The sequence below is a fragment of the Pantherophis guttatus genome, chromosome 1 (assembly GCF_059756535.1).
Source record: "Pantherophis guttatus breed Tessera chromosome 1, ASM5975653v1, whole genome shotgun sequence".
Taxonomy (NCBI): domain Eukaryota; kingdom Metazoa; phylum Chordata; class Lepidosauria; order Squamata; family Colubridae; genus Pantherophis; species Pantherophis guttatus.
This window is the reverse complement of record NC_142063.1, coordinates 126,759,534-126,771,984: the sequence shown is the minus strand read 5'-3', so window position 1 is coordinate 126,771,984 and position 12,451 is coordinate 126,759,534. Positions and strand designations below refer to the sequence as shown.

Here is a 12,451-nt window from a genome sequence, read left to right as displayed (position 1 = left end):
TTTGCCTGGGCCCATTGTGCAGATCTATGTATGGTTGTGGTTAGGGATGTGGTGGCTCAGTGGCTAAAATGCTGAGCTTGTCGATCGAAAGGTCGGCAGTTCAGCGGTTCGAATCCGTAGTGCTGCATAACGGGGTGAGCTCCCGTTACTTGTCCCAGCTTCTGCCAACCTAGCAGTTTGAAAGCACATAAAAAATGCAAGTAGAAAAATAGGGACCACCTTTCGTGGGAAGGAAACAGCTCTCCATGTGCCTTTGGTGTTTAGTCATGCCGGCCACATGACCACGGAGACATCTTCGGACAGCGCTGGCTCTTTGGCTTTGAAACGGAGATGAGCACCATCTCCTAGAGTCAGGAACGACTAGCACAGATGTGCGAGGGGAACCTTTACCTTTATGTATGGTCTCTTATTAAGGAGGAAAGTACCACAAACTTTTGAACAGCTGGAAATTCTACACTAGTACTTGTGGCAGACTGGATAAGTATTTTATGAATGAAAGGGAAGAGCTTGGTCCTGACTTTTACTACATCAACACAAGGAGCTTTTTTGAGTGTTTGTAAGTTGGGCTACGCTGTGCCACGTCAACCTTGGAGAAAATACTTTGGATGTTTTTGGAGGAAAATTGATCATGGCTGAGCCGTGTTGATTTAGGTGTCCTGTGTTTTGGGGAGAACATTGCCAGTCTTTTATGGGATATGAAATCTGTGATGTGGTGAGTTCATCCTGTAATTCTTTTGCAGTCTCAAGCACGACAAAGCTGCCTTCAATTAATAACTGCTCTGTTTAGTGACCACTTGACGTTACAGTGGTTCTGAAAAAGTAAGTGTACGGTTGGCCATTGCATTTACGGCTGTTACAGTATCCATGCAATTAATATTTGGGCAGTTTAGCACTGGCGGGAATGTACAACTGTTGCAGCATCCTGCAGTTATGCAATTGCCATTTGCTTGCTTCACAACCAGCTTTCAACAAGCAGAGTTAACGGAGAAGATGCAGTAAAATTGCAAGTTGGTCAAATGATGTCTCACTTAATGCCTTCCAGTGACTCACTTAACATGGAAAGTCATAAACCCAAATGTCATAAACAAAATGTCATAAACCCAAACCCGTAAACCCCAAATCCCTGTTTCATTTAATGATGAGTTGCTGGTCTCATTTTGGTCACTAAATGGGGATTATCTGTATTTCTAAAGAGGTGCTTGCTGATGTAAACTTGAATAGTGGCTCTGCTTCATCTATAGCTCCACCTGGAGCTCTCCTGGTCTGTCTGTCTCCTTCCTTCATCTCGTTGTTGGTTGGATATGAAAACAGGATGATATAATATCAGTTCTGTAATTGATCAGGTATTAGTGAGTACAAGATAACATCTTGGTCCCTCAGGATTGTTGGGGGCAAAAGCCAGCAGCTTTTTCTAGTTCTGTAGCATGCCCTGATATGCTGTGTATTGTCCTTTGGAGAAAGATGGACATTTCTTTTTTTTTTTTTTTGAAAGTGTGCTGATTTGGCTGCTATTTATAATCGCTTGGACAAAATGGCTTGCCATGGGGGAAGGCTAATGGCCACTACAAGGCAAACTGTAGACCTGAAGCCCCAAGAATGTAGATTTGGCCTTGAATAAGGAGAAGAGATCAATTAAAAGTTAGGGGAGGAGAAATAGCAACTTGATCCTGAAAAAATTGGAAAAATCCACTGTGCTGTGATTTTGCTTCGCATAAAATGGGATAGAGAGAAACAAGTCATTCACAATTCTGTTACGGCATTCAGAAAAGTCAACAGCATTCCTGGAATTCCTGCTGCTTCTGTTCTTGATCTTACCTACATTAAAAGTTGATAGAAATTTTGTGAAACATAGCCTAGAAAACTGATGTCTGAAAAATGACTTAGTGGTTCATCAAATCTGTCCTCTGAGTTTTTAATTTTTTTTAAAAAAATTGTTGGATGATGGATATAAGTTTATCCCAAGGATGTTTAGACTCACTTAGGGATGAGTGATGTAGTGATGATGACTACCTTGGGTCAATCTTGAACTTGGTGGATTGGCATATATAATTTCTATATTATTTTTTGCGAACGAAGTAACTTATTTCAATGTTCTTCCAATGTGTGCAAATATATGGACTGTTTTTGCAGTAATAACAATATTTTAAGGTGACTCTGTGTTCCCATTAGAATAACTCATTATTTTAATGAAGACGATAACAGAACAAAAACAATAATTCCAATGAATAGTGGCTAGGATTGAGCCATGCATGATTCTCCTCTCTTCCTACTGCTTATTTTCTTTTCCAATTTCTATTCCACCCACAGCTGCCATCTTCTAGCTGTCATCTAATTTTAAGGAAATTTTAAGTGTCACTCCGTTCTTATTAATGAATCAACTTGAAGTTTCCATTTCTCAATTCTCAGCCCCCCCACCCATATCTTATTAAAGATTTCCTTATTTTTTTGAACTACAGTCTTCATTTCTAGGTTCTCTTACTATATGTTGTATAATGAACTCATTTTAAGTGCTGCTGCTGTGGGACCTATTTCTCTTTACTACTTTTATTACTTCTCTATAAACCGACTGAAGTTGCTTAGTGTTGTCTGCACTTGATATTATTTTGGGGAGGAAGAAGAGGCTGTAAATGGAAGATAGTTCACAAGTTGCCTGATCTTATGGGCTCGCTGTTAAAGTCCTTCAGCAAAGTTTTAACAACTTTCCTTAGCCCTATAACAACTTCTTATCTGCATTAGATTTTGAAGGGCAAAGATTAAATTGTTTAGCTTCTTGAGAATTCTGGTTCATTTCTTTTGTCTTTAATTGATGTTTATTCTTAATTTTCAGGCTATTGACAAATAATTACCTGTCTAATTTTATGTGTGTAGATGATTATATATTGAGCCCAGTTGGCCATCTGGTATGCATTACTACACTGCTTACCTAATGTACTTATTGGATCTCTATTTTGTTTGGTCAGTCAGTAGCCTGTAATGAAAAACGCATTGATTTCACCTTTTTATTTCAGGAGCAATTGATGACTTTTCTCAGACACTATCAGATAATTTAATCAGCAGCTGTTGAAAACTGTTTTAATCAATGGATGAGAACATTTTCCTTGAGAGAAAGTTTATATGAGAAAATAACAGACTAGGGGGTTAATCGAAAATTAAAAAAAAACACATCATGGTTGGACCTTTTTGTGAGTAATTGGGAACCTCTGTCAATTTTTACCATTTTCCCCCAAAGTAAATCAGTTGTTCAACCATTTAATAAACTATAATTATGAAGATTTCTGCAACAGTAGCAGCATCTACAGCAAATTGTAATGACACCAGAAGGGTGATTCACATACGGTGAGATCTCCATGCAAATGCTACCCTAATTTGTATCCCAAGATCTGATACAAATACGGAAGTCATGTCATTAGCGTAATGATATCGCCCTTCGCGTTTTACCTTCGGCTCCTTTCCTTCCTAGGCACCTACGCTCTGCAGGTGCTCTATTTGTAGAGTGTTTGTTGTTTGAAATAAAAATTTAAGCATATTCATTCAGATTGATGGGGTTATACCTGGGAAGAGTTGGGGACTTGTGTTGTTATTCTTGTTTCATAGAAATGGAGCTGCTGCTTCTGTGAATGGATGGCTGCACCTCCATATGTCAGGTTCCCTATTTGTAACAATAGGGAACAAGTTGAGGGACATACAGAAGTTTGCATTTATCTTAGTTTCCTCCATGTGTTGAAGAAAGGCTCTTCATTGAAGATATTAAATTATTAATTCTAGGAAGCTTTCCTAATATATGAAGATTACGGTAACTCAGGATTCTAAATGTTTGAGTTGTAGAAATAAATCTACATGGTAATCATTCACGGATGAAGAACATGAATATATTTTTACCTGCTTTGATTTGATTTCTTTTAATTATACACATATTGTTTATACTAATCATCAACAAATACCTTATCAGGCTTCTTTATTGCAGAGAGGGTAAATGTTACTACTTACAATAGATATAGCCTGCCTAATTCCTAGTAAATTCTGGATGAATGCAAGGAGGAACTAGCTAGAGAACATTAATTAGGTGTGTGATGTTTGGAAGTTAAGAGGGTCAGGACTTGTATGGATACCCTTTTTTGTCAGAATCTTCATCTCAGCAGGAATCTATTTTTGTTAAGGCACCTACAGTAGAAGATGAATTGAGATTCTGGATAATTATATGGAGGGGGGGAATCCTTAAAATAACCTATCTTTAGGCCTTTTAAAGTTTAATTGCTAGTATATGGAATCATGTCTAGAATTAGTTTGAAAATTACTACCTAACCACTTAACTGTCCTGATTTGAAACAGACATTTCTATTTTTCCCCCCCAAAGAAAGTCCACATCACATCATTGTTGTAATCCAAAAGAAAGGTAATCAGAAGTCTGATAATTCTGTTTTTTGTTCTGATAACATTGTAGCTGTTGTAAGCTGAAGACAATGCTCCATGCCCTCAAGAGTAAGAGCTTTCCTCTAAGGGACTTTGATCTCCCAGGCATTGGTAGAAAATATTGCTGGGCTGAGGTGGGCATGTTTCCAAACAAGGCACTGGGCCCACAGCCTTTTATGGAAACCCATAGAATCCTTCTGAGGCCTACAGGCATTCTTAAAAATAGAGACAATGTTTTACAGAATGTCAACTTTCATTTCTTATAAAAAAATAATTCAATTCCCCTTTGAATAATTTTCATTTTTAATAACTATATAAATGTGTTGGTGGGTGTCAGATGGTTACACTCAGTCTTGGGGCCACATTCCAATTAAGTAGTGTAGCTTTATTCTGGCGGGACCTCATTGTCAATCCTCTGTATAATTCTGAGGAGAACCTCGAAGACAGGAACTGGGAGAAGATGATTCTGACAGTGTTAGTGACCTTTCTCACACGGCGTGCTCTGTTTGTGATATATTAGCCTGCTTCCATCTTTGTAATGTAGCTCTTGAGAAGAGAAGGTTTCCTCTCTTCTGGAACATTTGTTAGCAGCTTCTGAATGTTTGGCCACTCCTTATTCTCATTATTTCAATTCTTAGTCCAATTCAGAGGGTAACAATGGATGTGTAGATAGATTAGGAAGGGGCAGGTTGTTGACAGCTTTTTCTTTTATTGAAGTAGAACAGGGATCTCCAAACTTGGCAACTTTAAGAATTGTGGACTGGCTGAGGAAGTCCACAAGTCCTATAGTGGTTGAGTTTAGAGAGTCCTGAAGTAGAATCTAGAGCAGTGATGAAAGAACCTTTGGGCTCAAGTCAAAAATGTCATGTCAAAAATTCAGAAAATGCCCAATTTGACTCTACTGTCCCCCTTACAGAGAGAGGGAGGGAGGGAGGGAGGGAGAGAGAGGGAGGGGGGAGAGTAATGGATTAAATTAACTCCTTTAAATTTATTATTTAATAAATAAATATGGCTTAGGACCGGGGTATATACGAGACCGCCTTCTGCCACCGACAGCCTTCCACGGGCCAATACGCTCCCACAGAGAGGGGCTCCTCAGGGTGCCGTTGGCCAAACAATGCCGACTGGCGACACCCAGGGGGAGAGCCTTCTCTGTGGGAGCACCAGTCCTCTGGTTGATGCCCCTCATTTGAGCTGCCCCTAGAGGTTTGTATGATCCCCGACCTGCGTACCTTTCGCCACGCCCTGAAGACCCTTTTGTTCCAACAAGCTGGGCTGGCCTAATATGAATTTTATAATGGGTGTATGTTAGTTTTTAATTTGTGGGCCAAATTTTTATATATTCGATTTTAAATTGTTTTTAAATTTTGTAAATTTATGTGTGTTTTAATATGGCTGTACACTACCCTGAGTCCTTCGGGAGAAGGGTGGTATAGAAGTCCAATAAACAAACAAACAAACATAAGTCAATATTTTTTGAAATGCCTATCCAACCATCACATAAGGCCTGGAAACTTTGGAGATGTTCTTGTATGGCTTTGCAACTCTGAAAAGAGGAAAGTACTCCCCATTCCTGTGTATTTTTGGAGACCTTGGAGGCCGCATGAAAGCAGGGTCCTCTCATGTGACTTGCAAAGGGTCTGGAGGCCTGGTCTGTCACCAAAAAATGCTGTACTGTGTCATAGGTTTGCAATCTAGAGCAAAATCTGAGACTTGAGCTAGCAGCTTCCCTCTAGATAAGTGAGATGTTAGTTCATTATTATCCAGTAATAGTACAGATAGTCCTTGATTTAACAACCATTGGTTTAGTGACTGTTCAAAGTTAACAACAGCACTGAAAAAAGTGACTTGTGACCTTTTATCACATTTATGATTATTGTAGCAGCCCCATGGTCATGTGATCAAAATGATAACGTAACTGGTTCCTATTTATGATGGTTGCAATGTCCCAGTGTCATGGGATCACCTTTTGTGACCTTCTGACAAGCAAAGTTAATGGGGAAGCCAGATTTACTTAATAACCATGTTACTAACTGAACAACTGCAGTTCACTTTGGCAAGAAAGGTTGTAAAGGGGGGCAAAATTCAGTTAACAACTGTCTCACTTAGCAACAGAAAAGTTGGGCTCAACTATAGTTGTAAGTCGAGGCTTATCTGTAGTTTGAATAACAGAATTTAAATAAGAATCAACGTAAGAGACAAGAGAAAATCTTACCTTTAAGGAATATACTGTTCCAATTTTAAGGCTTTGCTGTAGGTCCAAACCTACAAGGATAATTTTCCCCTGTTGGAAATGGCATTGAGCAGATAAGCTGGGAAGATACATTCTTCTTTACATTATTGTCAGTTAGGGCTAGCTGAGGAATAAGAGATGTCAATGGGGAGACTTATTGTTTTAAGATTTATTTTGGAGATCCTTAACTGAGCATAAAATATGTCATTCGGGAGGAAAAGGACGATTGTATTCTCTCTGCCCTGAAGCATTAGTTTCTGTAGTAATTATTCTCCACTTTTGGCAGGACGCTGTAGCTTTAAGCAAGTAAGTGTAGCTGAATCAGAGGCTGGGGTACCTTTAAAAATTCTGGAAGGGAGCACTTGTGGTGATTTAACAAAAAAATATTGCTTCTAAATTAAATTCATCAAATACATTTCACTGTAAGATATTTTAAAGATACATGTTAAACTTAAGTTAAATTAGGAACCATGCAATTTCTTGCCCTGCAGAATCAAAACTTTTCTAAAGTTTATGGATTTTTCACATGTATGAGGCCATTTCTAAACTTCTGCACCAAAATTTATAACTAAAAGTGCATGTGAATGGATTTATCTTACATATATAATTGATAGGCAAGCTTCTGCTATGAACCACAGGATACTTCCTCGGAAGGAAACATTTTAGGGGCTAAGACTACACTGCCACAGACAAAAAACTGTGACAAAAATTTTACATAAATAATATCAATTTGTTATTTGAAGAGTATATGATGGAAAAATGGAAGATCAGTTGGGGAAAACAGAAACATTTAATTAATTTCTATTTGCACCCTTCCTACACCTTGATAATGTGCTTAGGACCATTAATTGTACTAGTGATACATTTGAAAAGTGTTGATTCTACTGGCAAGAATTAGAATGTAGTTAATTTGAAAGATGAAGTTAGTCTCCATCACTAGCACAAAGGCATATACGATAAACACTTAAATTGAAATTCCGAAGATCAGAAGGGATTAGGGGTATTTAGTATTTTCCAGATTGTACTTCGAAGCAAAAATTAAAGCACAGTCTTATGCTTCTACTTAAGCATGCCTTTGGGTGTTATGTTTCTACATTTCTGCATTGATATAAGGCATGTGATAGATCTACATTACATTTAATGTGGCTAGAATTTGCCCAAGTACAGCGTTAACGTGCTGAATGTCCAATAATTTCGGACAATAGCTATAGATGATGGATTCTGATGGATGGCTTGAAAAATTAAAGAAACAGTACCAAAATGTGCTGGTTAGGGGGAAAAAAGCAGTTTCAATGGATAAACGTATACTTTTGAGAAAGGGTTATTTTTTAAGGGAAAGAATTGGTCAAGCCATTCACTTTAGGTCTTGATGAATCAGAACTGGGCTGACATTACCATTTGTTGTTAACAGAAGAATTGGCCGATGTACCAACCAGACATTCTGCAGTCAATTGTACAAGGTAAATGAAGTAATCTGTACTGGAGCTCTGGCTAAAATCCATTGCTGGTTATTGAGGACAAAAGTCAATAATGGATTCTTTAACTAAATCTGGAAGTGAATGCTGGCAAGCATTTCTCTCTCCTTCACTCCCAACTAAGCAGCTGCATATTTTATATTGGAAGCACCAAGATGAAACTTGTTTGATTGGCTTGGTTGCCAGTATCGAAGGATGGTGATGAATGAATGTTGGGTAATAATGTCTTGGCAGAATGGCACTCACTGTCAAGCTGGCCAGAGGAGGGGGATTTATAGCAGGAGAGGAGAAAGGAGGAAGATCCAAGAGAATGAGAACAGCTATGAAACACTGAAAACAGTATTGTGCAAAAACCATAAGAGGCAGAGCAGAAAGAATTGTATGTATATATCTGTATGTGCATGCTCCTGCTGTTGTGGCCCATCGACTGCCAGCAGAGCTAGCAGCAGAGTTAGATGAGAAGGAGGTTGAGCCAGCTTTGGAGCCTTTGAAAGGCTCTGATAAGAAACAGCATCAGAGATAGAGGCAGAGCCGGGGCCTTCCATCCTCCCTCAGGTGGAGAGACAGCTGTCTTCGGGGCCTGAGCTGAATGAAGGGGAGGAACAGATGGGGCCCATCCCAGATGCACATATGCATAGAGAGGAGAGGAGAGCAAAGGAAAGCAATAAGCCCAATCTCAGGGAAAAGCAGACATAGACGCTAGCCAGCCCCTCCCTGGCTGGGAAATAAATAGTAGGGGTTTGGGAGTGGTTAGTTGTCGCAGACAACCATTCATTTTCTAGTATACAGCAAGCAATTCGGATTCCTTGGCCAGAATCAGGTTTGTTGGGACTAATTACGTTTGGTTTTTGTTTATCCACGTGAATAAAAGACTGTTCCTGTCCTGTTTTGAAAAGGGGTTTGTTTTACTTGCAAATAAGCAGCTTATCATTAGTTGCTAGGTCATAACACCTGTAGGGCAAAAGCAGAAGCAGAGAGGGCAAAATTGCAAAATCTTGGGGTAGACAATAGAACATACAAGACTGAGCCAGGGGAGGACAACTTAGAATAGAGCTTTAGAGAACGCAAAGCAAAGCAAGAGAAGCAGAGAGTGTGCTATGTCTACAGGCTTGTGTAACAGAAATTACATAGGTGGGGCAAAAAATGTAAAACCCCTGAAATCCTCAAGGAAGATATTGACTTCCTCTGTAGTTACCTGCACATGGGATCAAGGCCCTTAATCAAGGCACATAGACAGGTTTTCTCCATGACAATCTGTTCCTAACCTGTTTTTTTTCAAATCTTTCAGTGGAGCATGTATAGTCCACTGTAACTGGGTCTATCCAGTTGCTGGTCACACTCTTCTTCTTTTTTCTCCCATCTTTCCCACCATGAGAGCCTTCTCCAGAGAATTAGATCATTGCATAATGTGTCCAAAATAGGATAATTTGAGCCCAGTCATTTGTGCCTCAAATGAGGTCTTCAATGGTCTTTATTGGACCTCAATGGTCCAATGATCCATTGATTTGTTTTTTTAACTGTCTATGGCAGGGGTGTCAAACTCACGATGACATGTTGTCATCACATGATGTATCACAACTTTTTCCCCCAGGGATGGGCATGGCCAGAGCGTGATGCATCTGGTCCGCGGGCCATGAGTTTGACACCCGTAGTCTATGGTATTCTCAGAAGTCTTCTACAACACAAAAATTCAAAAGTGTCAGTCTTCCTCCTATCCTGCTTCTTTAAAGCCTATGTTTTGCAGATAGGCCCTAATAGATTTTGTATGTGATGTTTACCAATCTTTAGGAGAATAATTTGTCTTTCAAGGTGGAAATTTGGGACAGCTTTTCTCTCAACAATTTATTTAGACTAAAGACTGCTTTGTCTTAATACTATGAGCAAATCAGAAACATTCTATTGTACAATCACTTAAATTAGATTTCGTAAGCTATCCAGAGTCTGTTGGGTGGCTATCTTAAATTTAATGAAATAAATAAATATTAGCATTGATTGAGCCTAGGATAATAGGTTAGATTCCAGACATTCAAAAGAAAGACATAAATTGAATGCACGATAAGACAGGATAGCTGACTAAAGTAGGGATGAAAGAGTTAGTGGTCCTATTTAAAAATGCTTGTAATTGAAAGGGAAGGGCAATGTTGCTTCCTATGAAGAGACTGGTATTAAGATTCAGTATTAAAAAAAACCTACTTTAAGGCCCAGTAAAAGTATAGATACACATCTCTTTGTACCATCTTGGATTCATTGAAACAGCACGGAATGAATTTATTCATTGATTCATTCATTTGATTTCTATAGCTGCCCAATTCAATCAAGCGACTTTGAATGGCTTATAAATTCTAAAATTCTATATTAAAAAAATTAGAAACACATTAAAATAATAAAAACATCCATGTTGATTAATGTTGATTAAACAACTAATAATAAAGCCAAGTAACAGGGCCCATAACATATTCTGAGCCCCAGGCCTGGATACATAGCCAAGTTTTTAAAGCTTTGCAAAAAGTCAACAGGGTATGTCTGCCAAGGTAGTTCAAACACAATAGTGAGGCTGGGCCAATTTCTTTCATGAAATATTTCACTTCTTTTCAAAGAAAGTGTTTTTAAATACTGTGTTTCCCCGAAAATAAGACCTTGTCTTATATATTTTTGAACTCTGAAATAAGCGCTTAGCCTTATTGCCATGTGCTCAAAAGCCCGATTGGGCTTATTATCAGGGGAAGTCTTATTTTGGGGGAAACAGGGTAGTCTAACTAATTTCAGCAGGTTTTCGAGGAGAAGAATACAAATGGAACAATTCTTCACAACCCTTCTTTAAAGAGATTATTGCTTTTGTATAGAACTGCATTAAATGGTGCTATGTCCTTGGTGATTTAGACTTATATTACTGTTTGTGTAGGTGCCATTCAATCTTTTAATGATACCTGTAGAAAGCATTGATTGGTATATGATTAAAAAACATTTCAGACCTAAGATTTTAGCCCGAGCATTTATATCCTCTGATGTTATCTCAAAAACACGAATCATAAATTGGGAAACTCACAAGCTGATGAAATGAAAGTTGAATACTGTACATGCATATGTCAATCAAATTTATTTGCCTAGTGATTAACCTGGTGGTTTTCTGTGATAATAAATTCTTATCGTATCTTCATTAACGGCCACTCCCTTGAAGGATGCAGCATTTTTGCTGTATTGATTGCAGATCAGAGGTGGGTTTCAGCAAGTTCTGACCAGTTCTGGAGAACCGGTAGCAGAAATTTTGAGTAGTTCGGAGAACCGGTAGTAAAAATTCTGACTGGCCCCACCCCCATCTATTCTCTGCCTCCCAAGTCCCAGCTGATTGGGAGAAAATGTGGATTTTGCAGTAACCTTCCCCTGGATTGGGGAGGGAATGGAGATTTTACAGTATCCTTCCCCTGCCACGCCCACCAAGCCATGCCCACCAAGCCACACCCATAGAACCGGTAGTAAAAAAATTTGAAACCCACCACTGTTGCGGATACACCAGGCTATAGAAAATCTGTGCAGCATTGCTCACAATTTTGTTTTTTCCAAAACAAAATACAGTTTGTGTATAGTGGCATCATTAACACAGGGAAACTGCTGCACTTCATTGTACATTCACCATGGTACATTAAAAGCGTTCTCCCAGTAGTAAAATTGACCTATTCTTCTGTAAAATGAGGGGCCCATTGGCAGTTCTTTGGCAAGTTAAACAGAGAAACTACTTAATGAAAGGAAAAGTCTTAACGTGGGAAAAGAAAGTAAATGTGACAAGTGCAAAGGAAGATATCAGAGGATTTGTGACTGTAATGCCATGAAGTTGCATTATATCATATATAAATATGTATATGTGAGTGTGCATTTTTTTTCCCTGATGGGATTCATTTTCCTGATGGGAACTATTTTGATTAAAAACAAAACAAAACTAAAGCACTCGCAGGATTTCCTCTGAAAATGCTGCATAAAATCCAAGCATCTTTCACTGTCTAGATTGCTCATTTCCTTTTTGTGGTAAACCCTTTATTTTTAAAGCAACCTAATATAACATAGCCCTGAAACTCAGGCTAGCAATCATGAGTTGGGCCAGTGCTAGAAAAACTCTTACTTTTGACAAAACAAACTTAGTAAGGTGAAACCAGTTACTTAAGAATATTTTTGTCAGTTGACTGTTTCGGGTACATAAAAATAGATGCTTCTTCTCTTTGTGTCATATAATCACTCTTCATTTCCCCTGTTTTGTCTGCTGTTGCCACTGGGTTCTATACAAGAAGCAGGTTAATCTTACTGATTATTTTTTGTAAGATATCGGCCTCCATCTCTGAAT

The 12,451-nt window shown here is 38.6% G+C and overlaps 1 protein-coding gene across 35 annotated transcripts in view; it reads left to right on the top strand.

Annotated features, from left to right (window-relative positions):
- The window catches only part of SEMA5B (semaphorin 5B), a 478,266-nt gene that overhangs the window by 171,191 nt on the left and 294,624 nt on the right, over positions 1 to 12,451 (top strand). The gene's annotated exons all lie outside the window — the stretch shown is intronic.